The sequence below is a fragment of the Streptopelia decaocto genome, assembly GCF_964273445.1.
Source record: "Streptopelia decaocto genome assembly, chromosome: 1".
In the NCBI taxonomy this organism is placed as follows: Eukaryota; Metazoa; Chordata; class Aves; order Columbiformes; family Columbidae; genus Streptopelia; species Streptopelia decaocto.
Genome location: NC_138663.1, coordinates 60,215,468 through 60,224,830, shown reverse-complemented (window position 1 = coordinate 60,224,830; position 9,363 = coordinate 60,215,468). Strand labels below are relative to the sequence as shown.

General features: G+C 44.7%; 1 long non-coding RNA gene across 3 annotated transcripts; it reads left to right on the top strand.

Moving 5' to 3' along the window:
• Positions 1-1,479: 1,479 nt before the first annotated feature.
• On the top strand, positions 1,480-9,358 carry LOC309435109. 3 transcript variants are annotated; one of them, XR_014183107.1, is made up of 5 exons: positions 1,480-2,025; positions 5,197-5,409; positions 6,057-6,255; positions 6,405-6,474; positions 7,538-9,358. It is a non-coding gene; the product is annotated as an uncharacterized lncRNA (long non-coding RNA). The 3 variants fall into 3 exon arrangements; XR_014183108.1 differs by lacking the exon at positions 6,405-6,474 and having other exon boundaries at positions 1,485-2,025; positions 6,057-6,240; XR_014183109.1 differs by lacking the exon at positions 6,405-6,474 and having other exon boundaries at positions 1,486-2,025.
• Positions 9,359-9,363: the final 5 nt, after the last annotated feature.

Here is a 9,363-nt window from a genome sequence, read left to right as displayed (position 1 = left end):
TTTTGTTGCACCTCCCAGGTAATATCAGGTTGGTGCAAAAGTAGTTGCAGTTTTGGACCGTGAATTTTCAGTCATTTGAACTAGGCTCAAACACATCTTTATTCATCAAAACAGGAACCACTACAATCAACACAGTTTTGCCAATGAGAGTTTGTTTATTCCTGTAGTGCAAAAATCCCTGTTTCAGGATTCAACGAACTCTTGCATTTTCTGCATCCTGCTGGTTATGGAAGTGTTTTCCCAGCAAAAAGCTGTCAAGGTGCTTGAAGAAGTGGCAGTCAGTTGGTGAGAGCTCAGGTGAATGTGGCACATGGGGCAAAACTTCATAGCCCAGTGCATTCAACTTGTGAAGCCTTGGTTGTGCAACCTGTGTTCGGGCATTGTCGTGGAGAAGAACAGAGCCCTTTCTGTTGACCGATGCCGACTGCAGGTGTTGCAGTTTTTGGTGCATCCCATCAATTTGCTGAGCAGAAATCTCAGATGTAAGGGTTCCGCTGGGATTCAGAAAGCTGTAGTGGATCAGACTGGCAGCAGATCACCAAACAGTGACCGTGACCTTTTTTTGGTGAACATTTACCTTTGGGAAGTGCTTTGGAGGTTCTTCTTGGTCCTACCGCTGAGCTGGTCATCACCAGTTGTCATATACAATCCACTTTTTGTCGCCAGGCTTCAAAATGATGATTTCTTTGGTTTTCAGTCAGCTCATAGGGCACCCACTTATCAAGCTTTTTCACCTTTCCAATTTGCTTCAAATGCCAAATGACCATAGAATGGTCGACGTTGAGTTCTTTGGCAACTTGTCATGTAGTTGTAAGAGGATCAGCTTTTATGATTGCTCTCAGTTGGTCATTATCAACTTCTGATGGCCGGCTGCTACGCTCCTCATCTTCAAGGTTCTCTTCTCCTTTGCAAAACTTCTTGAACCACCACAGCACTGCACGTTCGTTAGCAGTTCCTGGGCCAAATGCATTGCTGATGTTGCAAGTTGTCTCCGCTGCCTTACAACCCACTTGGAACTCAAATAAGAAAATCACTCAAATTTGCTTTCTGCCTAGTGTCATTTCCATAGTCTAAAATAAATATAAAATGAACGGCAAGGAATGAGTCAGTAGCAAAAATAAAATAAAATAAAATAAAATAAAATAAAATAAAATAAAATAAAATAAAATAAAATAAAATAAAATAAAATAAAATAAAATAAAATCCCAAACGAGCAAACAAAAAAACACACACCCACAGAAAGTGAGAAAAGCACATTCAAGTGATGTATAACATAACCACATTTAAGAATGTATGCCAATATCAAACGGCAAATTTCAACAATGCAAAAACCACAATTCGTTTTGCAGCAAGAAAACATATAGAAAAATGTCCCCGCTGTCCTGACATGAAAGCTGTCTCTGATCCAAATGTAAAGAGGGAGAAGGTGATAGGTTGCGTGTGCCCGACCGCCGGACAGCTCCTCGCAGTGCGGCGCAAAGCACAAAGCTGCGGGCCCAGGGCGGCTCTGCCGGGGGCTGCTGCTGCCGCCGCCCCCGGGGGTCAGAGCGGGGCGGGGGCGTCCCCGCAGACCCGCACCTCCGCCCCCTGCAGAGAGGCGCGGTGGTGGGACGGGGGGCCGAGCCCGCGGTGTCCCCCTCTCCGCCCAGCCCGGCGGCAGCAGCGAGACGCGCTGGAGGGGCCGCTCCGCGCAGCTGCTGCCAACTTTCGCCGGCGCTCAGCTGCGCCGCGGTTCCTCCCGGGAAGCAAAGTCGGGGCTGCGCCTTCGCCCCCGGCGGCGGCGTGTGCCCTCGGGCGCTTCCGGCTCCTCTTCCCTGTTTCTTTCCTCTTTTTTTACTTTCTTTCTCGGGGAAGGATGGGGAAGAGGCGAGAAAGCGCGAAGGGACGTGCGTGATACAGCCCTTGTTGCAGCTCGTCCCTGCTGGAGCGGAGGGCTTAGGTCAACACCCGCTCTCCCAAAAAATGGTCCCCGCGCCGTGGGAGGGACGGGACGGGACGGGATGAGATGAGACCGGCCACCGCAAGGTAAGTCACCGGCACCGGGGCGCGGGAGAGGGGCTGCCTCCGCACCCTCTCCCGAACCCCATCGGGGCCGCGGTGGCAGGCAGGGGAGCGCTGTATTACAAACTTTATTTCCAGTACTATTTTTTCACATGGTGAGTTGGTTCTAGCGGTAAAATTGCAATGAACACTTGCTATATAACTTTATTTTGTTAAGCTGATTTAAGTGCGTGTTTGCGTGGTGTTTGTCCATCTTTGCGCTCTTAGTTTTTCATGGCTTGTCTCAGCTGAGTTTGAAATAATACATGCTAGGGAAACACTGTTTTTTTCAGATTCTAAAGAGTCCGACCCACAGCAGTCTAGACAGGTCTTTGAAAGGTAGCTGGGACTTCCAGAAAGTTAATGATCCATCACAAGTGGTCCTATCTCCAGAAAAGTGAATGCTGACTACTTAAAATTAATAAGTTATTTTCTTTCTTTAATATCTAGTTTCAATAAGGGCCCCCTGTTTTATTCTGCCCTACAGACCTTATGTTTCTCACTTAAGTGCTGTGGCTCTTGCACTCCCAAGTGTGATGACAGTGCATTGAATATGGCTTTTAAAAAAGCAGGGTGAAGAGGAATAGCAGAGTACCCATGGCACTGCAGAGCTAAGAGAAGGCACAAAACCAAGCCAAAAACTAATCACTTGTGTTCTGCATTATTCTAGCTATTAGCAGCCAAGTAAACCACCATGAAAATAGCCCTGTGCGAATTGGAGGCACACCTGGGGTTGCAGAGCTTCCAGGTTGTGAGCCTGATTGCTAATAAACTTCGTAAGAGCTTCGAAGTGTGGTTGCAAATGTCTTTTTCCCAGTGTGGTAACCCCAGTCCTGGGTGTGAACAGGGCAAGAATCCTGGTGCCTGTGATTCCCATGAGTGCATTATCATTAGCCCTTTCAGCAGGGTGGGTTTGGAGCAATACTCTGGTGTGGTCCTTTTTGATCCTTCCCTGCATGCCCACCTCTTGTGGTCACTTGCTTTAAGCCACAGTTTCTTTTCTTATTACGCTAAAGCAGTTATGAAACTCAGTAATTAAGAATATGGTTTACTCTTCTTGTAAACATCTTTTTTTTTGGTGCCAGCTTAGGCAATATGGGGGATTAATGACTGATTTCTCGACTTTGTGAATTCTGGTCCCAAAGCTTAGCTTCCCATTTTAAATTTAAATGACGATGATGCGAAAAAGTAGTTGGTGAATTTGTGTTGCGTGCATGTGCTTTATTATGTTGTATTAAATAAATCCTTAAACAGTGATGAAGAAAAGACAACGGAAGTCACTGAAGTGGAGACAGCCATGGAAAAGGCTGATGTAGTAGCTCCTGTGAGACCTGCAGCACAGGATGAGAGTTCTGGGCTATCCCCAGAAACTGGAGGGGAGAATGACCTACCAGCTCCAGAGGCATCCTCTGCTGTGGAGGAAGCACAGCAGGAACCTGCTGCTAATTCAGGAGTTTCTGCTAATTCAGAAGCTGCTGCGGTGCAGGGTTAGCTTCAGATAGCAGTTTTTGCGTGTGTATGTGTTGTGGATTCTAAAACTCTCCCTTTTGCTGCAGAAGGGTAAGAACAAATGACAGTATTCCTAACAGAGTTTGTCCTGCAGTGAAAACTAATTCAGGTGTCACCTTGTAATATCATGAGCATAAGGTAATTACATTTATTAAATCAGTGTCTCTAAAAGCATGCTGCTTGTGACATCAGACTTACTGTCTTAAACTAGTGTTTTAAGCCCTGTTTGACCCACGTCTGTTTTTTGACTGGTGGTGGTAAGATGCCATTTTATTTACACAGCATGCTGTTTCCCTTGATCGCTGGCCAGGTGTGCAAGGTGGGGAGATGTCCTCTCCCATCTGCACCATTTGGTCTCAGGAACCTGAGGGCAAAGTATTGCTGGGTATTGCACAGCACGGGCGATGGTTCATAGACTCCGTGCCACATTCTTGTCAAAGTGCGGGCAGCTGCGTGCCTCTCGGTGAGCGCCTGGAAGCATCTCTGAGCTGATGTATCAGCAGGATACTGGACTGGTGTGAGCTGAAACGTTTGAAGAGGCTCAGCTAAAAGAATTGTGAGAGAGAATCCATTGCATACTTTGGGGCAAATTTATGGGGATCTACGTAGAACAGGAAGAGGGGAAAATCGGTAGAATATCTTTTCACCAAACGAAACTACACCGGTGTGTGGATGGGGACCTACGTGCTGTTACTGGATCTGCATTTTCTGGCTTTAAATTACTTTGTACTTCACCATCACCTTAACCTGGGCTGAACTGGGATAAAGCAATAAGAAACTCAGGCCTCTGTTGTGCTTTACTAGTTTTTTAAATGGGCCATCAGTATTGCTGGTCTTCAGAACTCCCAGCTCTGTTCTTTGCTCCTTAAATGGGATTATCTTTTTCGTTCTGTTTTGTTTTCCCAGAAAAGATGGAGAGTGATGTTTTCTGCACAAATCTCTTTCCTTTTGATTTGTTGTTCTGTTGAAGGAAGTTTGTGCAAGCTGACTTTCCACTGTCAGCAGCAGCAGCCTGGCCAGGACCAGCAACCACTAGAAGCTTTTAGAATCCCCGGCCTCTGCTTTAATACATTTTATTTGGTAGGATGATGTACATGACACTGGCGGGAATGTTTAATTTACCTGGATGCCTTATTGATGACTGTCCAATTAAACTAAGCTTTGTGACAAGTTTAGCTGTAGTGGTCCAGGAATGTGTTCTTTGCCATTATCTCAGGAAACCACTTTGTGAAGATCAGCAACTTTTCTGGCAGTGTCTCTGTCAGAATCTTCATAAAAGTAGAGTTGGGTTTTGTTTCCCTCAGACTCTCAGAGCCGTTCCAGTGACCATTAAATCTCCCACCTCCTCCAGCTCCGAGCTGTGAGGAAAGGGGTGTTGGTGGTGGGGCCTTGTGGGGCGGGGGTGCATGGGGGGCTCGGGAAGGGGCTCAGTGGACTACTGGGTGTAGGTCTCCTCTGAGACCCCCTTTTTCTTCTCTAGCAGAGCAGGGAACCTCTGGGGCAGTAGCAGGTGCTGAGAGAAGCCCGCAATGGCCTGGTTGAAGGTGCTCTGTGGAAAGAGTGAGAAGCTTTCTGTACCTAAATAAATCTGCCTGACTTCTTTGTTTCTCGGTTACAATTCCCAAGTAACGCTCACTTCTGTTCTAGGTTGGTGCCTGGCAATATAAACTCATGGAAATAGCTGGCCTAGCTACTTCAAATGGTGCTGAAAATGCTGGGAGAGAAAAAGCAAATAATTGTGAAAGGCAACCTTTACACAGACCCCACGTTTCCAGCCAGTGGTACTTGTATATTTTTGGATTGTTGTAGCCCACTTGCCCAATTCAGAGGCGAAATATCTTGCTTGAGACCTGAAGGTGAGTTTTAAGGTATAAAAGACAGCAGTTTGTTTGGGTACTACAGAAGAGATGTTCTGTGTGCCTCAATTGTGTTTTCTGCCAGGAATGTGAAATCCCAATAGCACAGATATGTGGACTAGAATAGACAGGTAAGCTGGAATGCAGCTGTCCCAACTGGAGTATCTTCTGCCCCTTCTGAATGTCTGGGATGCCTGTGACATTCCAAAAAGGGCTGGCAGATGTGCTGCACAATCCACAGGAGACCTCTTTCCTTCTGGTGTAGTAGTTGGAAGCCAGGCAAGATCATCTCCTCAGGGGAGGTCTGTCTTGCTCCACCCCAGACTTGGCTCCCTGGCCCTGTGCCCCTGCGGGGCTTGGCCCATGCATTGCATTCCTTCACAGACAGAAAAAACAAAAATAGTATGAAAAGGAAAAAGACTCATCAGTTTTTAAATGTGTTTTCTTCATGACAGGCTACTGGAGCCAGTTACTGAGCCAGCCTGTTGCTAGTTTCATGAAAGAACTAATGAAAATGTAGTTCAGACCTTACTTTTCAAAGAGATCATGTTCTGTCTTCTACTCCTTTTTTGATAAATTGAATCAAGAACATAAAAAACTGTATTGGTCATGATTATAAGAGATTGTTTTATAGCTTTATACACAGAAAAGTGCTGGTGCTCTGTGGGGATGACCATAAAGGCGCCATCCTATTGCTACCTGGACCACAGGAACAGGGAGCAGCACAAGGCATGTTCCATCTGGGGTGTCTTTGGTAGCTTGGGCTCTTTTTGGCACTTCAATGCCATAGATCTGTGGACAGCCTGACTTTTGTTGTAAGGCCACATCCAGAAAGGTGAGAAAAAGAAAGGTAAGAACCTAAGAACTTCCCCAACAACTTAACATCATTAGGGTTGCAAAAAAAGGGAACATTATTTTATTAAAAGGGTTTGTATAGCTAAATTAATATTTAACAACTGTTTTCCTGAAGTGATTGACACTATACTAAATGTCTAAAAGTTACAGCTTGCCAACTTTTTAAGTGAGTGCATGTTTGGAAGCACTGCCCATCAAAGCTGTGGCTTTCCTGGTGAGTTTCAGTTTACCTCTGTAGATAGATCTGGTTTCTTCCTCTTGCTTCCAATTTTTTTTTTCCTTCTTTGTCTGCAAATCTTAAACGCTCCTCTTCCCTAGTGGGGTTTTCCTAAATTTAACTAAAATGTGCTCTCATCATCTTCAGCGTACTTTAAATTTAAAAAGAAAGTTTTACTTTAGCAGAAAGTATCCCAGGTCTCAAAGCTGTCATGTCGTTCAGGGATTCAATGTGAAACAGAGTGGCACCAGAATTGGGAGGAACCGAAGCTTAGGGTCATGGCAATGGGGGGAACGTAAAGGAGGGGACACCGGGTGAGGGGATTCGATGTGACACAGGGCGGAACCAGAGTTCAGGATCATGAGGATGATGGGGAAGGTGAGAGAGGACACCCGGGGAAGGGATTTGAGGTGGCACCAGGCGGAACCAAAGTTGGGTGGAACCGAAGTTCACGGTCACGGGGGGGGGAAGGTAAATGGGAGGGGGCACCGGGGAAGAATTTCGATGTCTCACTTGGCGGAACCAAAGTTGGCCGGAACCAAAGTTCAGAGTCATGGGGGCATACGGGGAAGGGAGAGAAGAGCGCACCGAGGAAAGTGGGGGGCAGAATAGAGGGGACACCGAGGCGCCGCCTGGCGGGTGCGGGGGGTGCGGGTAGAGGTGGTGTCCGAGGGGAAGGTAGAGGAGGGAGCACCAGAGGAACGTGAGGCAGGTGAGTGTGGGATTGTGAATTCTTGTGAGGGGCTTCTTAGGTTTTTCTTCCTGTTTTCCCTTTTTTTGTTACTCTTTTTTTCCTTCTCTCTCTCTTTTTTTTTTTTAATTTAATTTTTTACTATTTTCCCTTTTTTTTTCTTTTTACTCTGTTTTCTCTTTTTTCCTTCCTTCCTTTTTCTTCTTTTTCCTCCATTTTTATTTTTTTTCCTTTTTTTCCTAGTTTTTTCTTCCTTTCCTAGTTTTTTTCTTCTTCTTTTTTTTTTTTTTTTTTTTTTTTTCCTAGCTTTTTAGCACCTTCCTAGTTTCCCGTGTCATCTGATGGGTGAAGTGTTACTTTTGTGTGCAGGTCTGGAACATGAGGGTCCACTGCATTTTCCACTGGAGCTCCAAATCTCAGAGACGAGGTCGGGGTGCAGACTCTCAGGACAGCCCAGTGTCTCATGTAGAATAAAATTCTTTGTGCCGTGTATGTGTGTGTGTGTGTATGTGAGCTCTGCACAGGAGCAGCCTGGCCCCGTGTGCCAAAAGATGAGCCAGTGGGGAAGAAGATGACCTGGCTGGAACAAAAGAAGACTTTATGACCTTTGGAAGAAGGTGCAGGATACTCAGGAGGAATACAAGGATGCTGTGAAATTATGTAGCCTGCAGAATTTGAATTGGATTCTACTTCCTCCAGCAGCAACAGCCACACAGGGAGTAGTTCTGATGATGATCCACCAAGGAAAAATAAGGAGTGTGGAAGGGTCTAGAACCGTTTGGTGAACATTAACGCTCTTCAAAGATGTTTTGAAGCATATGGTTGCCGAACAGTTTAGCTGATCAACATTTCTACTGCTAAAGCTTTCTAAATGTTTTGCATAGTTGTTCATAGGATGTGAGAGGCATTAAATGGCATGTGAGACTTACTGAAAGAGTATTTTTGTGATTTATCCTTTTATGGAAAGTTTACTTTTTTAGTTCAAAAATCTAGTGTCAGATTTGTTTCTATGAGTAACCTGGATGTTTACATTCTGGCAAGCAAAAGCTTTTTATTGCAGCTCGTGATGTGCACCATATACTACCACTCTGTTGATGAGAGCTTAATCTGCACTTAGAAAATCCTCTAAACTGTCAGAAGCTGTTGGCTGCAGAGCCCTGTCATTGCTGAACCTGAGTGCAAAACATTGCACACAGAGGACCTTCCATCTCCCTGTTAACAAGTGTATTATAGGCTGCTGAGCTTTTTTTGTGCTGGCTTTTCCTGATGCTTCCAGGTTGAGTCTTAGCTGCAACGTCAAACTTTAAGCAGTGTTCCTTTGTTAATGATCAGTATCTTACTTGTGCTGTGCAGAGGCTGTAGTTCTTTCAACTCCTCTGTTTCCTTAGCTTGTGTATTTGTCGAGTTTCCTGAGACACACAGTGTCTCTGGCAGCGATGTCTGTGAAAGAAAGAGGAGCAGGGCACAGTGGAAGAATTCTGACTGATGCTGCTTAGGAGTTTCATCTTTGTGCCTTTTTTTGTGTGAATTAAATGTATCCTAGTGAGAAAGGGGCTTGAGTGGGTGTTTTTCAGAAGTCCATTAGTTTTCCATACAGAATATGGTTGGTAAAATCAGATAAATAGTAGTAACAAGCAAAAATAGGCACTGTTTTCAAGGAGATGGGGAAAAGGCTATTTTTACTGGATGCTCCGTAAGAAAAGGAATCGCCTTTAAATAACAGTCCCAAAGGAAAGTGTTTCCTTCTTGCTATTTTTGCAAAACAATGTTGTGTAATGCAAGATTAACCAGTCTGCTGTGTTTGCCTACATGGTGACTGGCACTATAGTCTGCATTATAATCAGTCCATTATTTGCATGTAGTAGTGTGTACATGTCTGAAAATCTGGCATGGAAGAAGCAAGTTAGTGAAGAAAAAGCAAAATGCAGACATACTGCACAACGATTACTGCTGGTTGTGAACTGAAAGTGATTTGTTCTTTTGATGGATTGAAGCAGTTGGCATTAGAATTTTGATTGGTGATGCAGTCTCTTAAACTTGCTTATCATCAGAGTGCCCTTTTTTGGAGAGGAAGAATTCTTAAATATCTGAGTTCAGATGCAATACAGTAACTAAACTATTTTTTATATTTTTAATGGGAAAAGTAGTGTCTAAAATTATTTTTGAATAAACTGTGTTTATTTAAACATTTGCAA